Raw genomic sequence first — 27,219 nt, forward strand, 5'->3', positions numbered from 1 at the left:
AAAACTCCATTAAACGCAATTTCTATTTTTTCTTATATGAACACTATATTGTATTCAAATAGTGGCATGCTAATTGTGTGCCCCCTCCTACATGGGATACAAAAAATGTATAGCGCTTGTCTCTCTTACCAGGATTTTAACCAAAACTGCAAATCCATGTGGCCCGTAGAGAGGACCAGGCTCTTGGAAAAAATTGGCTCAGCCCATCAGGAGAGAACTGATATTCGGATGCTGGGAAAGCAAACGTGTGCTCTGTGAGGGCAGAGACCCGGTTTCTGTAAGAGCTCCATGGCGTTCTGTGTATGCTGAATGAATGACCTCTACACTGCCCTGGAGGTCGGCTCTGCTTGGGCTCAGCCTAGGTGGCCCTGTGGCCTGATCTGACCCCTGGGAGGTGTAGGTCCTTTTCTAACTCCTGTGAGGATGCTCTCAGATGCTCTCCACCCAAATCAACGCTGTGTTCTCACCCGCTGCGGGGAGGGGGTTTAGTGCAGAGCTCTTCTTCGATCTCCACTCACCTGTCTGGATCACCTAATGAAGGGCCTGGACCTCCAGGGAGGCCTGTGTCTTCTGGTGTCATTTCCAGGGCCTTTGCACCACCACCCCCAGTGACAAGAACCTGAAGTATGGGGACCTCACACCCATGTTTTGTATCTGTGTCTTCTGGTACCCAGTCCTGAAAACTAGATGTTGAACTAGTCATCTGGCAAGCTCGGTTAATGGGTTAATTTGCTTATAAAATATTTAAGAAAAGCATATCTGTGTTCTGAAGCAGATAGACATTTACATACGTAAGTCTGGCTAGTTGGAGCAGTACTGCTGCAAGATCCCTTCTAACTTTCCATTTCTGGGAGAAATAGAATGCTTGTTTCCTAGGCTTTCCAGACCATCTGGACTTGTGCAGGTGGGGAAGGGCATTTACTGAATGAAACTCTGTCTCTCTGCTGAAGCCAGCCTCTCCTCCACCCCTGTCCCAACATCCAAAGTGGTACATAGAGCAGAGGTGTCATGCCCATCTGCATCCTTAAATCCCAAACCCCACTTCTACAATGGCTGGGTGAGTACATCATTGATCATCTATTTCTCTTCAGATCTCAAAGAGGGGCATTTAGCCCATGGGGATGCATCAATCATACCCAAGTCCCTAATGATCAATGAAGAGACAGTCAGATATTTAGCATACTTGGACCACAGCTCTATCTGAGTGTGTGAGAAGGTTAGGATAACTGGTTAATATGCTTTTGCCTTCATGTGTTCACCGGCATCCAACTTCTTCCATCAGCAGGAACAAGGAAGTATATTTGGCCCACATGAAAAAAAAAAGTATTTGTTTTGTCTATATTGATGGCCATTCAGTGTTTAACTTTAGGTATTATTGTTAAAATACTATATAGGCATTTTTGGTAGAACCTATATGTTATGGAAAGCATGTCATTACAATTGGCAGAACTTGTAGTAAGAGTTTAGTTGTAGCTACTGGGACATCTACAGATAGCTAGTTTTGTGACATCAAGGGAATTTAAATCTTGAACTAGAGAAAAAGAGAAACAAAAGGGGAAAGGGAAAAGCAGAGAGAGAGAGAGAGAGAGAGAGAGAGAGAGAACTGTTTCATTTTCTACCTAATTGCAAGAAAAGAAATGGGCCCTTGGCATGCCTTGAACTGGAGGTGACCTGGCAGGGCCTGTCGCAAGCAGCATTTTGTTATATAATTTAATGACCCTCACATACTTCTATCAAGGTGTCTGAGGCATTTTCCCCCTTTCATACAAATCTCATAGTAACCTTTGCTCCCCAGTGGTTTAAATCACATTCTTAAGGGATTAAACTGTTATGACAAAAGAGGAATGTTTAGATACTGTGCTCTGCAGCTCAAAATTTGTCAGATTAGAAACTGTGTATTGTATAATCTTTAGATCAAAGAAGCTCTCTATCAAAGCTTTATGTCTACTACAATATTTTCCCAACCTTTGTTGAACCTGAATTGTTTTGGATTATCTCACATCGGGTTCACTGAGTATGCCTAGACTAATGTGCAGGGGAAAGCTTTCTTCCAAGTATTTTAAACATTTTCACGTACTAAGCTCCAGGTATTCACTGACGGAGCCGGGAAGCCTTGACAGTCTTTGTAACTTCAGTCCCATAGGGGATGCTTTTCGAGATTATGACAGATAAAACCCTATAGGGCAACCGTTTACCTTGCATTAAGAACACTGCTCACTTTCTTTAACCGGCTGACCAGAGTGCTCCGTAAAGAGGCCTTTTTATAGAGTTTTTACATCTCAAAGGATTAGGTATCATTACCCTGTTGGGAAAGAACAGTTCAATTTTCTCAGAAGAATGGTTTGTCAGAGCAGGGCAGTTTGTCCTTATCCATCTCTAAATCCAGCAATCATGTTTCCCAAACAGGCACAAAGCAATGATCATTCAAAGTTCAAACTGCCAATTAATTTAGAATCTGCTCCCTGAATTCCTTTATGATTGTACTTCCATGAATCCAGAAAGGCAAGCGTGAGGTCAACTTGATGGTATCTATTATAAATATCTTTGTACATTAAAGGAACGAAAAAAAACGATGCCATCTTTCTTTCAATGGAACGTATTTTCAAAATCATACCTATTGATGGATAAAATGTTTTGAAGGGGAACCAAAATTAAGATTAAGTGCTTTAAAAATCACTTTTTTGATATAATGAAAAGGACAATGCAAGGCTGTAGCACGTGGTAAATATAAGTCGATTGCATTTATTTCTGCACATAAGGCGTCTTTTATTCATTTATCATAGAGTGTAACGTGCATTGTTGAAGAGAGGAATGACTATTATATTGCAGAAAAGCAGAAGTCTATAAATATGAATGCTGTTTTCTCTTTTAGACCATCATCTTTATTGTAACACGCTGGTATATTTCTCAAATGAGTTATGAGGACTGGTTTTGAAATTTATTGTTACTCAGAGAATTATGTTCATCCTATAAAATCCACAGGAGAAATGTCTTCTGATTTCTGGTATTAGGAAGAGATGTGGGTTTTTTCTAGCAACTGCTTTGCTTATAACTTAGGAGCACGGCATCTCCTGCATCTGGTCATTCCTTCCCAGTTTTCTGACTGCTGGAAATTTTCAATCTAGTTTTGTGATCTGGCTTCAGCAGGGTGTAGAGGAATTTGGGGACTGCCTTTGTAACCTAACTTCACTCTCGATTCCATTTTATTTTTCAACCTTTCACGTTACCTTTAGATTATTTTTATTACCGGTCTTAATCAACTTAATTTTGTTATATGGTACCCATCTTTGTAAGTTAACATGCTCTTGGGAGCAAGGAAAGGGTAAGGCAGAAAAAAAAATAGGGCTTATTTTTTTGTAAATAATCATGTGAAATAAAAGGCAAAAGTTGAGACTCTCCTGTTTTAGCAGGAGCTGCACATCAATATAAGCCTTCCCAGAGTCCCCCAGCAGTGTCAGGGACCTTGTCTTGTCCTCCAAACCAGCCAGCTGGGCAATGATAAAACTTCCCCTACGAAGGTCTGTACTACAAGAAGTTTCATGGTGTCAGAAAATATCCTCCTTGTTCTCCAGGATGCAGTGCTTTACTGAGGGAGACACTGAATATACAAAAGTAGAATTCTTTCAGTAGAACTAACGTTGATGTTGATCTAGACAAAACTAACTAGTTTTGCAGAGATATCTTTGTGTCTGCAGGTAAAGGAGCTTCTGGGATGGTTGAGGAGAAAGGAACCGGGGAACTCTGGGGAAACTGCTGGAGTCTTAACTCAGGGGTCAAGGAGAATGTAGGAAGCAGTCAATAGGGTACCAGCCATGCCTGGAGCCTGGATGATGCATCGAGATTTAGGATATTTGAGTTTTCCCCAGGTTAGGGTCACTAGAAGGCTTAGCTGATTCAGTTTGGGAAAATGTTGTTATTCTTGTTGTTTTCTGAATAAAAAATGGAAGAGAGGTTCACAGTTATAGAATATAGGAAATAACCACTGACTAGTTTGAAAATTAATGTCCTTAACAAATATGATTTATTAAATAGTATTTTGTTCTTGCTTTTCTTCTTGTAGTCCCTATTACACATAATCCTTATGGCCATCTTGAGATGTAGTCATCAGTATTCCCGATTTACAGATGAAACAAACACACAGAAACACTTCTGTACTGTCCCTCAGCAAATCACGACAAAAGCAAAGCTTGAACCCAGGTCCTATCTGATTACAAAAACCATCATCTTAACCACTCTGTGATGTATTTCATGGGGTGTGTTATGTTGAGTCCCATGAATAAATGCTACTTTCATGCTGTTTTTTTAAGCTGTACTGAAATTGATAGACATTGCTTTCACTTTTTGGCTATTATAAATAACGCTGCTCTGAACCCGAGTACAAATTTTTACGTGGACATACATTTTCATTTCTCTTGGATAAATACCTAGAGTTAGAAATGCTTGATAACATGGAACTCTATGTTTAACATTTGGATGAGCTACCAAACTGTTTCTGGAATGGCTTCACCATTTTGTCCACATCCTTGCTGTCCTTGCCTTGGTTATAGTCATTCTAGTGTGTGTGAAGTGGTGTCTCATTGTTGCTTTGATTTGCATTTCCATAATGGCTAAGGATGTTGAGCATCTTTTCATGTGCTTATTGGCCATGCGTACATCTTTGCAGCCTGCCCCTCCAAGGAAGTTATCATAGCCCTAGACTGGAGAGTCTGGGACAGGAGTCTGCATGTTTGCACCCATGTGGAGTGGCACTTCCACCACTGTCAGCAGAGGACTGGGGAGGGAGTGGGTGGGGACTCAAATGCCACAGGCTCCTGGTGCTCTTACTTAGATTTAGTAGATATTCTTGAATAAACATTTCTTTCTTTCTTTCTTTCTTTCTTTTTTCTGCTGTAAGTCCTTACTGGATCCTTGGATTTTGGATAGGAATTGGATTTCCTTCATGTCTAACTGATTTTACATTTACATTTCAATGACATGTACTTCTGATTTCCCTTTGCCATTCAGCCTCGAATTTACTTACATTATTTTATAAAATCATATTTCCAATTGATATGGTGATTTTTCACTTTACATCTGTATTTTACAAAGTGTTAGGAATTCTGCCCAGTGTAGCACATAAGGAATCATAAGAAGTAATCCTTTCAGCAACCAACAGAATCTTGCAGTAGCTTCTAAATATATCTCAACATTTGATGATTGGGTTCTCTGTTCTTCCACATAGATCATTAATATGTAAGTCTAGTGGCATGTGTTCTACAGTCATTTTTATGGTACAATCCAAATTCACATTGTGCTCCTAGCTGACTATCTTTAGTATAGGACACTTCAGGAAAAAGCTTAACTACACTATCTCAGTACATAGAAACCATACCACACACTCTCATCAACCAGCAAACTCGATCATGATAGCACTACAGAGGTCAGACTCCAAAGCCTTATCAATGTTGACTGTCCATGTCTATTGTTTTCCTTTTGCTGATGTGGCTGCCAAGCTATCAGTGAAAGAAAATGTACCATCTTGCCTCATTTGCTTTTTACAAAGCAATTTTGAGTGTTTGGTGGTAGCATGCCCCTGCAGTGTTTACAGACTAAGGATTTCTGTGCATATGTCCCTATATATGTGTGCTGAGGATGTGCTGGGGTGACCAGAGGGGAGAGAACTTCAGGGGGATTGTAACCCCACTACCAACCTGTGTCTGTGGCTACGTTTTGTATCTGTGGCTCTTTTCATTGTTAGATGTGTCTAGAATGTGTAGGTATTCAATATATTTGTGGAATCAGTTAATAGACTCATATCCAATTTTCAAAAATAGCTTCTTCATACTTGTATCATTCCTGCTTATATTATTAAGTTTAGTTTTATCAATTTTATCATGTATCAGCATCATATTTTAAGCACTTGCTAAATTATATATATTGATCTTATAAGTTTTCATTTCAATTTTTCCTCTTTTGCCTTCTCTAACTTATAAGATTTTATTGCTGCCTGAGATATCATTTTATTGGGTTGGCCAAAAAGTTCGTTTGGGTTTTTCCATAAGATGTTACCGAAAATACAAGTTCCTTCCCTTTTCACACATGCACACATACACACACACTGTTCCCTACTCTCCCCTTTTACATCATGATAGGGTGGGTATGTGTATTGTCTACAAAGACCCTCAGCAAGGTAACATCAAGGGTCTTCCCTCTTCCCACTGCCAAAGGTGCTTCTTCAGCTTTGATCTTGAATGTCAGCCCAGAGTTACAAAACAATACCAATGAAAGTCACCTCACAAGTAAGTAAAGGATGAATAAGAACTCTGTAGACAGTCAAAAAACCTCTTAAAGGCATTGAAATTTGTGTTTGTGGCAAAATTATAAATGGTGGGCTGTCTTGTGTAGTTAGATCATTGGCTGGAAAGACGCCTTGGACCTCATTTGTAAAAAGACTTTGAATGCCATTGTTGGGGTTTTGTATTTAATTTGTAAGAGGGCAATTGGGAAAGCCATTTTTGTAGAAGTGGGTGATGTTATCTCAGCCTATTTTACATGGATACCTAATACCAAGGAGAGACGGATAACAGACCAGAGGGAGAAAAAGCTGGGGACAGGAAGATAAATGAGGAGTTTGCTGCTGTAGTCTAGGACAGATAGTACGGGTCCCTGAACTTAAGCAGTGCCAGTGAAGATGGGGGTAAATCATTGGCCTGAAAGTTCCCCAGAGTCAGGGAGACTTAGAGGTACCTTACTGGGTTTCTGTGCAGCAGAGGAACTGAGGCTGGCTCTGCACTTTCTAGTTTGCATGACCAGGTTTGTGGTGACACCACTAACTGACACATGGAAGGTATGAGCTCCTTTGATGTGGGGTTTGAGATAGCACAGCTATGAGGAAAAGTCTAATGGGAACTTTAAAGTACGATACTCAAAGACCAAGAGAGAATAAGTGGCTGAAGAAATAAATGGAGAATTAGCATAAAGTTGGAAATTGAAGACACAGGATGGAATCGGATTTACTTAGTCACCTGATCTTCAGCTTTCTCATGTGAAAAACTGGCTCTAGTTAAGATTTCATGTGTAACCTGTAAAGACGTCTAGCTCTTTCCAGATCAGTGGTAGTTGACTAGTAACCAGGTGCCCAAATTGCCATTTTGTAAGTTCCTTATAGCAGGGAGTGAAGACTGGAGAAAGTTGGAGTTGGTTATTTATGGATGAATCAGGCATCAGTGATCTTTTCCCTGATACACCCCACCAGCCCCCAAATCCTGCTTCTTCCTCCCTCTCCCCCCTTGGTTGACAAGCTCACTCTCGCCATGTCACCACCCCACTGAGGCTTTTTCTAGATCTTCTCAGTGACTGTCGAATTAAGCAAACACCAAGTCCTCTGAATGGCGTTTATTATCACCCACACCAAGACCCCAAACAACTTTCCCTAGTGTCTTTCTCCCCTTTTCCTCTACGTGTCCTATGTGACAGGTCAGTGCTCAAACCCTTCCTATCTTTGCTCAATCTCAGTTCTCCTCCCCAAATTCCCACTCACTGCCTTCTTCACGCCCAGACTTCACTCACTCTTCACTGCCAAATACTCTGTCCTCCTTACTTGAATTCCCTGGGCCCCGAGTACATCTCTTCTGGTGCTTATGGCCTGTATTCTGGGTATTGGTTTGTGATCCTTAATAGACTGCATGGTCCGAGAGCATTTTCCTCCTTCTTTCCAATCCTTGCCAAGCCTGGGACATTTGTCTGCCCAGAATGACTGCTTGAAAGCAGGTTTAGTGAATTACACAGGAGCAGAGTTCTCTGACTTGTAAATTTGGTTCAGTAGGAGAATTGGAGTACTGGGGGTGCTCAGGCCCACTGTCTCCCATGCCTAGATTTCCTTTTCATCCCAGACATTGCTATTCCTCCTGTAAACTCATCTCTTCTCTGGCATATGAACTTTAAAAAGAGGGGAGCTTGGTCCCTTTGAACATTTTTCCTTCCCATTTCTTTGAAAGCTTACGATGGGATGATTTACATCTTAATTACATAGGACTTCATGCCACATTTTATAACTGGAGATTCAATTTTTTGCTTGGTCTTTCATGTTCAAACTATTATCTCTTAAACAAAAATAAAATGGCTCACCATCCAAACATACTTAGCCATGTAAATAGAAGAACTTAATCATGTGGGCATTCTTAATCAAACTGTCTCGGTAGTCTATCAACACTGGTTACACAAACAGGGCTACAGGAAAACCTATAGAAGCCCTATATTATCAGAGAAATGGATTGTGTGCTTTTCAGTTTAATTTAGCAAGAAATAACAATTACACCATCTGAACATTTCAACGGAGGGGCTTCTTAAACATGAATCAAATATTAGGATTACTACTGCAGTGATTCCATTTTTTATGACTCTTTCTCTAGTTTTATGGTAGTTTTATTTCTTCAGTGGTAGCATTTTTAGGTCTAATAAATTTTTGCAAATATTAGAGCATTTATTTAATAAAATAAAACAAGTTCCTTTGCTTTGATGTTACCTACAAAAGCATGTCTTGACTTGTTGGGCTATAAAAAATATGAATGAGTTTGTGATTTGTCGTGAAATCTTTGGGACCCAAAGAAATGCGTTTTAAGAAAAAAATATGACTTGAACCTTCTAGAATACCTTCTCCTCCTTTGATTTAGAAAAGAGAGTAACATACTCCTAATCAAGGGACTTTAAAGGCCTCTCCTTGAGGTGAGCTGAAGTGAGATTTCAAAACGGTGTTGGGCTCTTTATTCTTGTGTAGCACAAAGATAATTATTTGTCATAACTGTTGTTGCCTAAGGGAATGTTAGAATTAGGGAATTGTACTTTCAAATAGATATAGTTTATTACTTTCTGCATTATTTTAAGCTTACATCAGTAAGCTTCCCTTTAAATAAAGGGAAGTGTTTTGCTTTCTTTTTTTTCTTTTCTTTTTTTTTTGTATTTTAGTGAAGATAACAGGTTTATGCACAGTAGCCACTATTCTATTTTTTATTTATTTATTTTAAAATTTATTTATTTATTTATTTATTTGCAGTACATGGGCCTCTCACTGTTGTGGCCTCTCCCTTTGCAGAGCACAGGCTCCATACGCGCAGACTCAGCGGCCATGGCTCATGGGCCCAGCCGCTCCGCGGCATGTGGGATCTTCCCAGACCAGGGCATGAACCCGTGTCCCCTGCATCGGCAGGCGGACTCTCAACCACTGAGCCACCAGGGAAGCTGTATTCTATTTTTCAAACTTTTCAAATTTTACAATAAGGTTCACCAAAGCACCTCTTAATGCAAATACATCAGCACCTAGTAGCCCATTTTAGGCCTCTGTGATTGACTGTCATCTTTGGTCATTTATTCCACTAACCAAGACGTCATTGTGTATGCACATTCTTCAAGACACTGAGTCAGATAAGACTTGCAGAATTTTGGTTAGGACTCAGTCTTTTCTGGAGAAATTTACAGATTCTGGGAGAACTGACCATTTTTTTAATTCATGTATTTCCCCACTTGTCAAGGATGAATGTCACACCCATCAGGCTTTAGTTCAAGAGTTTGTATTGAAAACTGGTTATTGACTCAAATTGAGATGGGTAATGTTTTGTCATCTCATGTTTTGGTAGAAGTTTTCATTGTGTGTGAATTACTCGTCCTTCAGTTATAATCCCTCTGAATGTTTGTCATCAGGATCATGTAAGGCCCCTTCTCCTCCATTTTTTTGAGAGTTGCTGGGTTGACAGCCAGTGTGTTTACTGAGCAGCTCTATGTGACCATCGTATAGACGTAGGGTAAAAACTACCACATCATCTGGATGGTTATAATCTTGTTTAAATGTTGACAGATGTGATATCTATGTAATATATATATTTACACATGTGCATTATAAATAGTTATACACATCTGTATTTATTTGTCTTCATATGTATTATGCCTCTTTCTAAATATTTAATGAAACATTTAATCAGACCTCTTCAAATGAAGATATTATATTGGAAAGGGTGACAATTACATTGTACATAAACAGTACTTATTCTTACATTTAGAACCCAAGAGAGAAAACTCAAAAAGAAATAAATAACCAAGGTTAATTGCACAAAGTTAATTTATATTTGTTTCTTTATTCAAAAAGACAAATAAAACATATGATTATTTGATCAAAAACCTTAGACCATGCCAACATTTAGAGTAAATAAGAAGATATAAAAAATCGTGGATCTCAGCTAGGTGATAACTTTTTATCAGATGATATCATTCTAATTTAATATCATTAGGATACATGAAATATATATGTTAAGCCCATGGATATGTAATTCCCTATTAATGTAATTAAGATAATATGGTGTCTAACCAAACTCTCCCAAAATGAAAATGCTCCTAAGACTTTAGTTCACAGATCATTTGGAGCTTTAGAAGTTCTTTGTTACATTGTCTCTTTGTTTACATCTTGGATCCAAACTTCTCTGTGAAAAGCAAAAGCATTATATCCTGCATTTCACCCACCAGCTTCAAAATGTTAATTACCTGTTATTACTTAGAAACCATTATAAAGAATTGATTAGATAAGTTGGCCCCGTTATCTGCAAAATTGACCTTACAATGGAGCTGATTTGATTAAATGGCTTTAGGTTGCAGTCAATAAATAATCTTGGTGCTGAAGAAACTATCTTAGGCCAGCCCTTGGCCGGAAGGCTGTACCAAATAACATGTCAAAACCTTACTCTCGGGCTTCCCTGGTGGCACAGTGGTTGAGAGTCCGCCTGCCGATGCAGGGGACACGGGTCTGTGCCCCTGTCCAGGAAGATCACACATGCTGCAGAGTGGCTGGGCCCGTGAGCCATGGTCGCTGAGCCTGTGCGTCCGGAGCCTGTGCTCCGCAACAGGAGAGGACACAGCAGCGAGAGGCCCACGTACCACAAAAAAACCCCAAAAACCAAAAACCAAAAAAACCTTGCTCTCTCTTTGCTCCTCCCTCACCCCATAGCCGCATCCTCATTGTCTAATTAAGAGAGGACACAAAGGCTCCATATCTGTAATAAAAAGTAAAAACAAAGCCAACAACATTCAAAAGGAGGTTCTTGAGTTTATAAGCATTTTCTGGTTGGTTTTAGATGTGAATGCAAGTAGAACGGTCCCCTAGTCAGTGGATCTCAAACTTGCAAGCGTTTCAGAATCTGTGTTGAAACACAGATTGCTGGGCCCCAGCCCCCTGAGTTTCTGACTCAGTAGTCTGGGTGGGACCTGAGGTTTGCAATTCTAGCCACATGCAGGTGACACGGATGTTGCAGATCCCAGGCCCGTGTTTGAGAACCACTGCCCTGATTACTTGCTGCTTCTGGGTTCCGCTTGGAAACAGTCAGTTTTGCCTACTGTTTTAAAAACAGTAGTCGGAACTATACTCAATATTATGTTATAACCTATAAAGGAGAAAACTCTGAAAAAGAAGAATCTGAATTGCTGTCCTATACACCTGAAACTTGCACGATATTGTAAATCAACTATATTTCAATAAAAAAATTAAAAAGGAAAAAAATTAAAAAATAAAAACAGTTGTGCTATCTTAAAGGAAGATTTTTCCTTTCTTCATTACAAAAAGGAATCGCATAAATGCTGTTCATGCATTTTGTTTACTTTTGTGGTGCTAGTCTAGGTTGCTACATAAAATACAGGACGCCCAGTTAAATCTGACTTGAAGATAAACAGTGAATAGCTTTTCAGTATAAGTATATCCCATGGATAAATTTGCTAAATTTGGAAATCCTACATTGAGTTATAAAAAGTTAGATCCTAGCCTATTGTTTTGTCCAGAAGTATAATCTTTCCAATTAAGCAAATTACCATCTGAATGAATGGAAAAAATATGTATAGTCTATGATGATATTAAAGTTTCCTTGATATTTGAAAGTAAAAATAAAATCTGAGGTCATTGTGTACTTTAAATAATAAAGCTGCAAATTTGAGATGATCACTTTTAGTTCATTTTATTCCTTTAATGCCTTTTAAAAATGGTTCTCCCCAAATGAAGGCAAGTGCTACAGTGGTAAATTAGCAACTGATTTCACTTAGAGAGGTTTAGAACACACTACAGCTTTGTAGAATGAGAAAAGCAATGGCAACTGTGGAAAGTCGGAGATGTGGCCCCGTTATAATCACAAGTCACTGTGGGACTTTGAGGAAGCCAGTGGTCTCCATTTTCTAACTCGTAAAGAGGATTGCAAGGGATCAAGGCTGCACATTTGGTAAATATTAGACTTCAGAAACTCAATGTTGAATTGGGGCTCCTTGATCACCGTCAAGCTGATGGATGACAATCCAAGTACAAAGGTGTTGCCCATGTGGCTTTCAAGTGATGATTTGAGTAGACGACCCTGATTCAGATTGATGCATAACTTCTAATAACACTGGTTGGCATTTTAGGGGTTAACAAGCATCAGACCTATGAATTCTTAAATGTATCAAAACTCTCTGGCGAAACTCATGTTTTCATCTTCCCTTCCATGCAAAAGAACATTTCTAGTAGTCAGAAACTGATTGCAGTATGCTCTGGCAGGCACCCATGTGCTTCTTATTCATTGAAAAGAGAATGAGTTATTATTAGAAAGCCAAGTGGTGGCCATGGATTTGAGAGATTTCATTAATATTTTTTGCCTCAGTATGATTCCTTTAATTGTCTGACATGACAAAGACATGTACTTCTATCTTTCCAGTATAGAGTCCACGGTATATTCTTTTTGGCACAAAAGCTAATAACTGAGCCCAGTATCCATGACTTTAAAATATATCTTCTGACTTTTTCCTCTATAGTGCTTAAGGTTGATATAGCTTTTATTTTTACAGAGTGCAAACTTGAGTTGCTCCCAGGTTGAGAAATATTTTCCAGGAAGGGCTATGGAAACTAAAAGAAAAATGATGTTGACTTTGGTATTTAGGTACTTATACAGAAGAAAAAGGTTTTAGGAGATTATTCCTTAAAAAAATGCCAGCTTTCCAGGATTTCTTAGTAATCATACTCTAGCCTACAATTAAAATAAAAAAAAATTCATCTAGCTTTTTGGACTGAAAGCCAACTCAAGCGTTGTTTTGGAACATCCCTATTGAAGGAGCTTTGCCACCAGGATTGCTGTAAATGAGGCAGCATTTGCCAAGCTGCTCAAGTAACACCCCAGCTGCACAAGTGTTCCTGTGTCTTTCAAACATTTTCACAAGAAAACAACCCATTTATTTCTTTGGTTAAAAAAAAAAGTTCTTATTGCCAATCCACTCAAAGAAAGCTTTGGAGGAAAACTCCTGGTACATAAGAAGCCAATTTCTTTCTTCCTTGTCTCTCTGAGTTCACTGCAATTTGGACTCTACCACCACCGTCCACCCCAAAGTCATCATTGGCTTCCATGTTGCAAATCCAGTGGCCTTTTGAGTCCTTGTGTTAGTTTTCTCTCAGTAGCATTTGATAGAGATGATACTCTGCTTTTTTTTTTTTTAATTTATTTGGCTGCTCTGGGTCTTAGTTGCAGCACATGGCATCTTCATTGTGGCATGTGGGCTCTTAGTTGAGGCATGAGGGATCTAGTTCCCTGACCGGGGATTGAACCCAGGTCCTCTGCATTGGGAACACAGAGTCTTAGCCACTGGACCACCAGGGAAGTCCCGAGATGATACTCTGCTTGAAGACGTTTTCTTTTCTTGGTTTCTGGGTTGACTTCTCATCTGGGTTTCCTCCCATCTTCCCAGCTGCCCCTCCCCAAGCTCCTCTGTAGATTTCTCCATCTCCCTGACCTCTACAAGGCTCAGAACTTGTACTTTCCTCTTTCCTCTCAAGCCCTGGGTGATCTTATGGCTTTAACTATCATCTAGATTTATTTTCCAGGTTTGTATCTCTAATCCAGACTTGTCTCTCTAGACCCAAGTGTCCAACTAACTTCTTGACATTCCCTCTTGGCTCCCATTCTGAAAATAGGTAATAAGCCCCTGATATTTCCTGATATTCGACCTGACTCTTAACGCAATCCCTTTCAGGTAAGGGACCCTATTCCTCCCGTTGCTCAGGCCATACGCCATGGCATCATCCTTGACTCCCCTCTTTTTATTTTTTCTCAATCCTTGAACCATCCTATCGAAAGGGTCATCTCAACGCCTGTCCTGGTATTTTATATTCATTTTTATTCCTTAGCATTTAAGAGCATCTAATACATTACATATTTACTTTTCATCTTATTGCCGGTCTCCCTCCAGTCAAATCATTCTATCGAAGCAGAGATTTTTGTTTTGTTCACTACTCTATCCCTAGACCAGGGACAGTACCTGACGAAGAGTAGTTGCCAAATAAATGTTCTTCTGAAAAAAAAAGAGTGACTGAACAATAGATTACATTGAAGATAGGCTTTACTAAATTTAAGTGTGATTAACACAGTTAATAAATATGATAAATAAATCTCAGTGAAGTAGCAAAATTATCTCTTTTAACCCCAGATACTGCAGTGGGAGAAAGAGATTGTTAAAGTTGGGAGGGATGCAGAAAACCGTCATCACAAACATATCCCTAAACAAATACTTCATTTATGAAATTCTAGATAATATTCCACCCAGGAATAATTCTATCTTTGCACAAACCAGAGAATTCTATAAAATTTCTCTTACATATTTTATTTTGTCACCATCTTTTTACAACAGGTATTTTTTTCAGGGGGCATTAATATTAGAGAAGATTAGTTTTTCTGGCACTTCAAGGATATGTGGAACAGCAGTTAGGAGGAGAAAGTGTTGAGATGACAGAAATTCAGTAGAAGAAATCAATAAAATTTAAAGACAGCTTTAAAATGAAAGATGGATTGAGTACCATCTGCAATTAACATATCCACCCTTATTAAGAAATTTGGCCAAGTCACAAGACCACTGGGAAAACTAACAGGGGAACCAAAACAAGAAGAAAGACTTTCTTAAGACTGTGGACTTATTTAGTGGCTGGTCATTCCTTATGGCTTAATTCCCATGTATTTTTTCTTTAGTATTCTCCGTAATATGCTTCATCATAGTGTTCCAGGAGCCTCAACTTTCTTGTCATATATGAGGCTCAGCTCAAAAGAGCATGTAAGGTATTGTTAAAGGGGGGATCCTGAACTGGGTATGTGGTTACTACCCTACACACATTGGGGAAAGAAAGGAAAAAGCACTTTATTACAGAATGGCAACCAAATAAGACCCATGGCAAAATGCTAATCTTGATTTATAGCTAGATAAGTATCAGAACTAGTGGCTGGGGTCACATATGTTCAATTTCATCTAATGCTTACCCTAGAACATCATAGGCAATTGGCATGGTGAGAATATGAAGGTAAAGATGTTGGCAGTGAGTCTGAAGACTAATGATTAGCTGGGGCCATATATGTTCAATTTCATCTAATGCTTACCCTAGAACATCATAGGCAATTGGCATGGTGAGAATATGAAGGTAAAGATGTTGGGAGTGAGTCTGAAGACTAATGATTAGCTTTAGTTAGCACTAAGAATTTGTTTTTCAAAGCAAGCGAGATTTGGTTTGGAAAGGAAGGTGGGTTTACCATGGCAACAGGCACTGTCTACAACTCATGTTTTCCCGATGCCCTGGAGATTATTTGAGTCTTCCTTCTACTTATATTTCCACGGTTTCCTACATTGTAAGATTTCTTTCCAGGACCACCATTCTTGAATAAGGGCATGGCAAATTGTTCCTGGGTTCTGGCAGTAGAGAAAGAGAAGCTACCAAAACAAATCTTAAGGGAGAGGGCATTGTACCTGTGAAGGCAGGAGATTAATTGCTGATCTGTGATTCTTTGTTATCATCCTCAACTCCACCAATGTAATCTAGATGAAACGATCTGGTCCAATGACGTGTATGCATTTGACCATTGTTTGCATGAGAAAGAATATCTTAGGATGAAATAACTCAGTTTTTGGAATAGTTCTTTAGAAGATCCATGACTTTTTTCTTATCAGCAAAATAATAAGACACGCCTATTTCTTCCAATGTTTTCATAAATTTACCAACCATGAGGCATAACGGGCATAACTTCTTCCCATGTTTCTACCCTCTCTTTATCTTTATCTCAGCCTATCTGTTCTGATAGGCTTACTGGGGGATACTCCTCCCCCCTTCCCCCAGAAAAGCTTCACTTCATTCAACAGGTTCTTTGAAAGAATTTGGTTCATGGAGGTTATCAGCAGTAGAAAGTCTACTCCTTAAACCAGACTTCTTTTCCTTCCCTTTCTTTTTTCTCCTACCAGCATCCCAACCCTGCCATATTGCCTTGTGTAGTACTCTGCACACACAGAAGGCACTTAACATATGCATTTCATTGAGTACTTGGTAGCATCCATGAGGTATGTCGTTGCTATTATTGCTGCCAATAGAGGGGGAAAAAATGAGAGGGTGTTTTACAGTAACGTGGTGGCATCACAAAGTTCACAGATAGATTTTCCTGTTGAAATGTTTTTAAATTAATGTGTGACACTTCACTGGGTATCATTCTGAACACAGCTATAACTTCTGAAGAAAATAAATCACCGAATCAGACAATGTTTATTAGCCAATGTGCTGTTATTTCCTAAAGCACTGCTTCCATTCGTGATAAAATTGGCAGCCAGGGGAGATAAAGAGAGTATTTGGAAGCGTTTCATCCCTGGGTCCCAGATGAATTGCAAGAATACAGTGTGTATTACATGAGAAATGCTGTTCTTTAATTTCACTGTGATGTTTTAGAAAAGTACTGGTTTTAAAATATTAGTTCTTTTCTCCAACTGTTTAATTAAAACGTTTCATGATTAGGATAGTAAGAGGGAAAGGAGCATTCGTCCACTTATTCTCCTTCCTTTCAACAACTAGCTCCTGATGTCTGCAAAATATTAATTTGTTTCTCATCCTTTTTCTTTTCCATGTTCTATAATAATTATGCACCTGGTCACGCTGCCTTCTCCCCCATGATGGGCAGCATATCTAAGTTTTATGATAGCTTTTCTGTGGCACTTGGGGAAAGATAAAAGAGCCTGTCCCATGGCAGGCGATCGAGGGCTAATGCATCACAACGTAGCTATGAAGCAGGTTGGAAGGATGCTCTCCTGTTAGGATCTGCAGCTTCTCTATAAGGCAGGCTTCCTCACATTGCTTCCACTTTCCACCTGAACTTGCTCGAGACCCTGTGGGGTTTTGGCTTTGCCGTGCATGTTGGATTTGGGAGCTCAAACAGTATGTGTCTCAGAAGCAACAGAAGGGAGCAAGTAAGAGGTTTGTCTGGTGACCTGTGCCTTTCCAGTTCACTCCTTTCCTCCTACTAGAAGCCAACAGGACACTTCATCACAGCCCTCGGCAGCCCCCCAGACCCATCCCTGAGAATCTTGCAAACATCCAATTTTCTGGTCCATTATTCCCCTTCTCCCTTTTTCCTCCCCACCTCATAAAACTGCCACGATCAGCAAAGATGAAGAACAAATGCTTAGTGATACAGGAGATGATCTGTGATTTGGGGCCGGAGCGCGAGAAGGGTATCTGGTGAGTCTGGGGTTATCGCAGGGAAGGGTCCTACAGCAGACCGCTTTCTCTTCCAGTGACCATTCAGAGTGAGATCATTCAGTCCCCTTGAGAAGAGAAATGTAAATGCAGAACATAAGTATTTACAAATAAAATGCATTCATCTTCATCGAGAAAACAGACATTGCTGCAACATGTATCTCACATTTCTAAAAGGTGATGTGAACTTGGCGCTTTCTAAGAGAAAGGGTGATGACTTCCCTGGAAAACTTGACCTGTCACCTCCTTTCCCCTGCACCCTTAGCCCCCAGATAAGGTTTGCTCTTGAGACACTTTCAGTACTTTGTGGATTTCATTTCAAATTCAGAGCTCTCTTTTTCTTAAGACAATTTATCGTAAGTATTGTTTGATGCATCTTTTGTCAGAAACTCGCTACAGAGTAAGGTAACCTCCTCGTGTTGGGTCTTCCAGGTATACAGGGGGATGAATTACCTGGCCGCCAGTCTGCATGGGCTGTGTGGGATGCTGGTGGCAGCCAGGTAGCACAGTGAAGGCCCTATAATCCCCCAGACTGAGGTTTCTTCCTTTATTCATTATTCAGAGCTTCCTGCAATAAGCACTTCCGCCGTCTTTTAACTTCATCCGAATGTAACCTCGCAGTCACGATTCCACATAACGTGGACAAAGTGTGCTGTGTCACAAGAAGTTGGCCTCTGGGGAAGTTGTTATTGTCGGGATTGAACTGAAGCTAAGATGGCTTAGAAGGGAAATTGGTGAATAACAACATTTCCCTACTTTCATTTGCCTCACAGCTGGGAGGAATCAGCTTCTTCTGCAAGCCCAGGCTGCTGCTGGCCAGCTGGCAGGGAGCATCGCAGAGCAAGAGAGCCAGACCCTTAACAGCTGTATTACTGCTTATCCATCTGTAGCACAAACCATATGCCAAACCCCAAAGTAAGTGGGGAGGGGATCCCTTTAGAAAGAGATTTTCAAAGCCGCAGACAAAAAGAATTTTCTCCAAAGCGTGCAGGCTTTGATCTCATATTCTCATGCTCCTTTATTCCTTCTTTACCCAAGCTGGACACCCTACATCCTTTACAGTTGATGCAAAATAGTAACGGGGCATTTTGCTTGGTCAACTTCGGGAAGTCATTTTTCAGGTAACTTGTAAAGAAACCTAACACCTGTTTGCATTTTTTTTTCAAAGAATCATATAATCATTTAATTTGGAAAAACCTCTCATGATCTTTAAAACTCTTTATCATAATGTTTCATCGTAACACCCCATTTAGAACTGTCTTTGAAAAGCACAGAATAAGTACCTTTAGGAAATATTCCAAGATTTTCTTCATCATAGTAACTTTAGAAGTTTATAATCGACAGTTAAGGAACACCAGATCCCAATAAGACCCTCTAGTCCCCTTCTTCCCTTCCAAGGTCATGGGGGATCGTGAGAATTGAACTTGTGAGACAGTCTGATCAGATATTTCATTTTATAAAAGATGCCCGTTTAAGTAAATGTGCATTCTAGAATGAAGACTGTTTAGAGTAAGTCAGCCACTTACAGAAATTATTTCCTATTGGAAATGAGAAGAAAATGTTTTGTGAACATCTCAAAATACAGATGGCAAGGGGCCAGTGACCAAGATAATACGGAAGTGCTCCCGGGGTCACTGAGATATGGCAGAGCCACCCTCTGACTCAGAACCCAGCTGCCTTTGGAGCTGGTGGAGGGTCTCCTGTGGACACCCTTGCCATCCTGAGCACTCATGGCAGTCCTTGTGGAGGCAATGGGAAGAGCTAAACCTTCATCGCATTTTTCCCCCTTTATCTGCTTTCCATTTTGAGTTCTGAGTTTTCCCCATTACTATTAAGAGCAATATTTCACATCTGCTTTCTGCTTTACTGTTTAAAAATTGTCTATTCATAAAATAGTTCACTTAAAGAGACGTCCAGTACAGAAAACTGTGATGTTCTTTGGAAAGCGATGCATGCTGGATGAAAATGACCAGGTCAGCACTATTCAGTGACACGTTTTTATATTATCCTAAATATAAACCAAGGAGCCTCATGGAAGAGTCTTTGCATGGAGCAGCATTTGAAAAAGAGTCTGGCTATCAAGCCACAAATAAAAAAGAATTCTAATGTTCACATTCATTTTCCAAATAACATTGAAGGAAATCCATTTCTAATTTTCAGCAACACTTCTTAAGAACTCTCTTTCTCCAGTGTCCAATTGTTTACTCTTTCTCAATTCTCCAGATTCTGAATCACAAAGAATCTAGGTTGGCAGAATCTTTGGCCTACATCCTAGGTGTTATTTGTGTGTATAGTGTATATAGCAGGTGTTTATACATATACATATATATAATACACATACAGATACAGTATTACTCACAGACATGTGTGTATACACATACAAATGTACATATCCACTACATACACACATATAATACTCATGAATATAGAATAATACATGCATACCCACACTTGCAAACATATGCACGTGTGCTTCACTTTAACCACATATATGCATATTAAAAAGACTAGAAGTAATCTTAGCAACACATACTTGCTATTTATCTTAGGACTGGTGGAATTGTAGATAATTTATTTAATTTCCATTTTCATTTGTTCTCCAAAAAGTCTGTAATGCATATGCTAAAACATACCCCCAATAGCATGATTGCATATGGCAATAATCTTTGTCCTCGTCAGGAGTGGCCAGAGTTTAGAGTCTAGAGGAAGAGCTCAACATGCTAAGTCTAGTCAACAGGGCCCCAGTGAAGGAGGGGCCCCACCCACATATCTGGAAGAGGTTTATGGGGTGTACAGAGGGGTGTGAAAAATGAAAAATGTGCAACAAGGCTGTCTTGCTAATCTGCTGGGGATGCCACCAAAAAGTACCATGGATGGGGAGCTTAAACCATCGAAATTGACTTCTTGCAGTCTGGGGACTGCAAGTACAAGATCAAGGCAGGATTCTGGTGAGGGCTCTTTTCCTGGCTTATGGATGGCTGCCTTCTTGCCATGTCCTCATGACAGTGGAAACAGAGAGAGAGCAAGGGAGACAGAGAGGGAGGGAGCTCTCTGATGCCTCTTCTTATGAGGATGCAAATCCCATCCTGTGGGCTCTACCCTCTGACCTCACCTAAGCTTAATTACTTCCCTGAGACCACATCATGTTGGGGGTTAGGGCTTCAACATATGAATTTGGTGGGACAGGGCAGGGTGGGGGACAAACATTCAGTCCATAGCAGTGGCCATCCATCGCTCTATTTCAGTAAGTAGTCCAGGCTTCTGAAATAGCTCAGAGGGAGGTTTTCAGGGACACACGGCTTTGTTTCAGTCCCCTGACACTGAGGTGGCTGCATGGCAATGGCCACATGATCCATGAAGAGGTAGCACAAATGCACTTTTGGAGCCCCCTGGGGTGAAAGGTAACATTATCCTAGAAAATGGCCAAGAAAATCCTTTCAACACAACAAGCTATTTTCAATTCAGTGCAAATGATAGGAAAAAGGCATGCACAGAAATTAAAAGAAAAACAAATTCAAAACAGATGTTAGGAAATACCTTGCTCCCCAGAGGAGGAAAAAAAATAGATGAGAAGAATGTTTACACCAGGTAGTATAGTGAGCTAAGAAACTGGGATCATCATTTAAAAATAGAGACTGGGTGCTGGGCTGCAGGAGAGGTAGGTAGATGCTAAACTTAGGGTGAGAAACGTGACCTTCCATAGATGAAGACAAACCTGGTATGAGCTGGTGGGTGGACTGTACCCTGCTGCCCCACGGCCTTTGTCTCTCCTTGGGTGTTTGAAAGGTGTGTTCAAGTTGTGTTTATGAGACAGGAAATACATGTTTTAGCAGGAAATAAATCTGTCCCTACACACACAGATGGTTGTGTATTTCATTAAGTTGGGAGCCAATGGTGCCCCTTTCACCTGTGTTTCTACTTTTGATTCCATCACATTGCCAGAACTTTCCAGACCAAGGCCTCATAGCTGGTTTTCTGAATGACTCCAGGTCACATTTACGGACCAAAATTTCCTGAGTGATTATCGGTAGGTAAAGTCCTCACTCAGCTGCATGTTTAACACTCTCTCTCATTTCAAGGGTGAGCATCATAGGGGCTGAGAAGCTGAGGGGAAGTTTGGGGCCAAGAAAATTTCAGTTTATTTTAGAAATGTGAGTCCAAGGAAAAGCCAAACAATTTTAAGCTCCTTGGACACGTCATTGTGGGTTGCTATGCACCACAGAGTCACTCCTCAAACTGGCGCATGCAAGAGATTAGACCGCCATAAAAAAGAATGAAATAAGGCCATGTGCGGCAACATGGATGGACCTAGAGATGATCAGGCTAAGTGAAGTAAGTCGGACAGAGAAAGACATATATGATAGCACTTATATGTGGAATCTAAAATATGACACCAATGAACTTATCTATGAAACAGAAACAGACTCCTAGACATAGAGGACAGAATTGTGGTTGCCAAGGGGGAGGGGCATGAGGGAGGGATGGATTGGGAGTTTGGGATTAGAAGATGCAAACTGTTATATATTAAAAGACGGATAAACAACAAGGTCCTACTATATCGTATAGGGAGCTATATTCAGTATCCTGTAATAAACCATAATGACAAAGAATATATACATGTATAACTGGATCACTTTGCTGTATACCAGAAACTAACACAACACTGTAAATCAACTGTACTTCAATAAAAAATAAATTTAAAAAAAAAAGGAAGAAATTAGGTTGCCGGGTAATGATGTTTGAATAGAGGAAGATTTAGAAAGGCAAGATTTGGATAAATTTTGGTATGAAGCTATAAGAGAAAACAAACCAGAAAATGTAGTCCCTGATGTCCAGACGTTCACAGTGTAGTGGAAAGTCGGTGAAGGCCTCAAAGGATAGAATGGTGAGTCCTCACAAAATGTCATGCAAAATGCTGTCTCCTTCACTGGCCCCTTCCCAGTGCCTAGTAGGAAGCTCACCATGTCATATGAGCTTGGTAACTCATGTTAAAGGAATAAGTAGTCCATGCTTTGTTCAGATCACTCCCACTTTTCCTCTGTTTTTCATGTAGCACACTATTATTGGATACATCTAGCATCAGTTTACACACCTTTTCTGGAAGCGTCCTGAGACAGATGCCTTTCTCCCATGTCCCCCCACCCCACAAAATGTGTTTTTCCCTCCTCTGAGCTCTCATAAACCACTGGACATGCTGTGACTATAGCAATTATAATATTCTATTGTGATGAAGTGTCTACTTGTCTATTTCCCTCAGAAAAGGCTACCCCTCCTTGAGTCAGGAGAATGTGTGACTGCACTGATTATCTTTAAACCCTGGCACATTTTCTAGCATAGAGTTCTTGCCCAATAAAAGTTTATTAAACTGAAGTGACCTGAGAAATTGTCTTACTTTGGGTTCACCCTCCCAAAAGAGCTTGACATGAGGTCTTGGGTGCACGTGGTCTATTTGGAGGATGATTCCAGACATACAGGCATGGGGAGTGAGACAGGGAAGGAAAAAAGCCAAAGGAAAAAATAATGGACCAATAAAGAGTGTGTCCCCTGTGAGCAACTGGGGCTCAGGCCCTCTTGGGACCCCCTGGGAAATCGCACTGCATGCAGCACAGAGCTCTGCTCCAAAGGGAGAGAGGCCGGCACACTTAACTACCCATACCCTCCAACCGCTAGTAATGGTTGCCCTGGAGACAGCAGCCCACCGCTCCTTGGCTGCCCTGGCTGTCCAGATTGTGTGGCTCTCGCTGACAGTAGCCTCTCTTCAGAGGGCTATAGCTTAAGAAAATGCAGAACTATAAGGAGATTTACAACTGTGATGCATGCACAATAGAGATGGAAGGGAACCAGACGTCTTTCCTGCTGCCACAAAGAATACATGCTGGAATGTTTTTACATTTTCTCAGGCTTGTTTTAAAATTGAAGTATAGTTGTCGTACAGTATTATATAAGGTACAATTAAGTGATTCACAATTTTTAAAAGTCATACTCCATTTATAGTTATTATACAATATTGACTATATTCCCCATGTTGTACAATATGTCCTTGTAGCTTGTTTTATACCTAATAGTTTGTGCCTCTTAATCCCCACCCCACTATTGTCCCCCTCTTCCCTCTCCTCTCTGACAACCATTAGTTTGTTTTCTATATCTGTGTATCTGCTTCTTGTTATATTCACTAGTATGTTGTGTTTTTAGATTCCACATGTAAGTGATATCATACAGCATTTATCTTTCTTTGTCTATTTCACTTAATTGTAATACCCTCCAAGTCCATCCATGTTGCTACCAATGGCACGATTTTGTTCTTTTTTATGGCTCAGTAGTATTCCATTGTATATATGTACCACATCTTCTTTATCCATTCATCTGTTGATGGACACTTACGTTACTTCCATATCTTGGCAACTGTAAATAGTGCTATGATGAGCATTGGGGTGCAGGTATCTTTCCGAATTAGTGTTTTTTTTTTCTTTCAGATATATGCCCAGGAGCGGAATTGCTGGTCATGTGGTAGTTCTAGTTTTAGTTTTTTGCAGAACCTCCACACTGTTCTCCAGAGTAGCTGCGTTACTTACATTTCCACCTGCAGTGCAGGGGGCCTCCTTTTCTCCACAGGCTTTTACTAGCCCTCACATTCAGAACCATGAACTTTTAGGGCATCATGTTCAGTTGTAGAAGCTATATAAAAATCTGTGTCTGATATCTTTGAAAACCCTTAGATATTTATTTACTAATCCTAATCATGTCCTCTCGTGGGCCAGAGAGTTCATTTTACAGGTAGGAAACATCTGATACAGAAATGAAAGGATTCACAATTAGTGATGGTGAGAGAAATGAAATTTCCTGACTTTTAACTTCGATACACCTCCTCAATGCAGCAACATATTGACTCAAGCAAGCATATCCTTTCATATAAGATACAGTGAGGGAACTTGATGGAAAGGACCAATGAAAAGTATCACAATAATGGAACCATCTAAAAAACTGACGGCACCCCTTTGCAGCAGACTTTCATCAGGTTAGTTTATTTGTAGCAATTTTTTCCCCCTCATTATTATGTTTGACTTTGGAGTGAGAGGAAACTTGATATTTTACTTGGTAGAGAATTAACCTGATTTAAAATTTAAAGGTTGAGATGACATAAAAGAGCGTGGGTGATAGTTACAAAAGAGAGGGTTTCAAAGATTTGGGAAGCTGTCTAATTGGAGATATAATGCTATATTTTAACAATAAAAGAGCTTTGTGTTTTCTGTAAGAAATATTACGACTAATGCATGTTGGCCGTCTTCAGGTTGAAACTGAAACAAGTAAAAGGTTACATTTTGAGTAAGGACACATCATATTCTGGGGAAGGAAACCATATAATAGGGACTCAATGATGCTATGACATTAAGTCACTTTGGGATTACAAGTGAATCAAATCTAATATTTGAGAAATAAGTGAATAAGAAGACTATTTATGAATAGGTTGCCTCAAGAAATAAGGAATGCAAGTGCAAGGAGGTGATTCTGGAAATTTGTCTTTGAAGGTGTCTTCACAAGTCAGCTGAGTCAGCACAGCTTTATTGGTGGGAAACTTCAGTCCTGTCTAATCACACTCTCAGCGGTGACCTTCTCATGGATAAACCAAAGCTGTACAAATAGTGATATAGTAGGTAACAAAGATTAAAGCTATTTAGGAAAGATAAATTCCATGGTATCAGGGCAGAATAGTCAATAATTTATTTGGTCTAAATCACATTCTGCATATCTGCAGAAGCCAAGTAAGGTAAACCAAGGCGGGCCGGTGGGTTGACAGTTATCCTGCTCTTAAGGGCATTAAGATCTTGGGAAGATGTTTGTAAAGGAGTATTGAGTTATTCAGACACATGTGGAATCTAAATACAAGACACAGGTCTGGTTTACCCTCCACTGTAGGCTGGGAACACCCATCCCCCCACCCTTCCAGTCCTGGTCTTAAATAGGCCAGAGAGAAAAAATAAATTATCATTTTTAAGGAATCACAGCCTCTCAAGATTAGAAGTGGCATTAATATTCAAGTTTAATTGCTCATATGAAACTTAAGGCTTTTCTATACTATCCTTATCAATGGTCTTTAGGTATGTGCTTGAGTTTTAGCATCATTGAAGCATCTCAAACCTCCTTGGTTTATTCTGTAGTGAGACATGTGATTTCCCTGTTAGCTTACAATTCCTTGAGTATTTCCTAGTACCTACCTAGATGTTCTTACAATATAGTCTCAGGACATTCCAAAAATGATCTTAAAGTACAGAACATTAAATTCATCATTTAATAAAATATGCAACTCTCAATGCAGCTGAAGATCCAATTGGCTTTTGTTTGGCAGTTAGTCACACTACACTGTTGATTTATGAAAAGCTTAATCCACCTAGGACCTCACAAGGCTCTTTTATGCCTGCTACCACCAGGGCATAAATTCTCAGTTGTCATCTTGCAGAAGAAGATTTGAAAATTGAAGGCGGCCTAATAATTTTGAAGCCAGTGGGTAACTTCATCAGATTCTAAGTAGATTGCCTGTGCCTCTTTCTGACCTCACTGCCCTGGAACACCAAGATCGTATGGCAGGAACGTGATGTGGGCTGCATCCCTTCCCTGCTATGGCTGCCTTTAAAGTTCCCACACCTGCATGTATGTAGAGCAGTGGTTTTCAGGTGGGGGCAGTTTTGCACACCACTCCCCAGGACACATTGGGTAATGTCTGAAGACATTTTCAGTTTCCACAACTAGGAGAGTGAGCTGACATCAGGAAGATAGAGGCCAGGGATGCTGCTGTCATACAGCCCCAAATGTCAGGAGTGCCAAGTGGAGAACCCCTGATGCTGACCTTTATTATTACTAACAATATCAATTAAGTGCCCTCCTGTGTGCGTTGCTGTACGTGAGAGTTGGGTTGAGTTCTTGTCCTCGAGGTGTTAGACTCTAAACCAATCCCGATCAGTGGAGTGTAGAATGTATTGAGAAAAAACACAATAATAAATACAAACATGTTTATCACTGTATTTCCAGACACATTTAAAAAGAAGAGCTATGACAATTTCTTCTGGGAGGTTAGATGTCAGAAGTTCATTAGATTAGATTCACAGTTAAACCCACACAAGTAAGAAAATGTGAGCCCAAATGTGAATCTTGAGTGCTGGTTTCTATAATGTGGACTATATGTATTAGGACCTATGTCATTCAAGTTGATACAAGCTGTAATCCTTTTAGTTAGGTCACATTAATTGCAATTCCAAGGAGGTAAAGATTTGTGTAAGGCTCTACTGCATCTTTTTTAATATATATTTTGCAATCTCAAATTTTAGATTGTGTGACTTCCTCCTTAGGTAACCCCTATAGAAACGTATGCTTTCTGTGAAAATATTAGTTAATTATTCAATGCAGTAATAGATTGTCCTTGTCGATTAGTAAATAACTTGATGTACTCTACCTTTTCCAAGTGATACCTATTTGTATTGCAATGTTTCTTCCCTCAAATTTAAAATTTTGAGATAAACGCTCAGATTCATTCATTAGTCTCTGACCTGACCTCTTTTAAAAGCCCTACCACCCTGCAGGTCTCTATAACAATACATGTCACGATTTTCATCCTTAGCATTTCCTACATTATATTAAAGTGAGTGGGTCCAGGAGATTGTGCTGTTCATTCTGCATCCTCCACCTCTCATAGTCTACTTGAGTAA

The sequence above is a fragment of the Mesoplodon mirus genome (assembly GCF_964341445.2).
Source record: "Mesoplodon mirus genome assembly, chromosome: 17".
NCBI classification, from domain to species: domain Eukaryota; kingdom Metazoa; phylum Chordata; class Mammalia; order Artiodactyla; family Ziphiidae; genus Mesoplodon; species Mesoplodon mirus.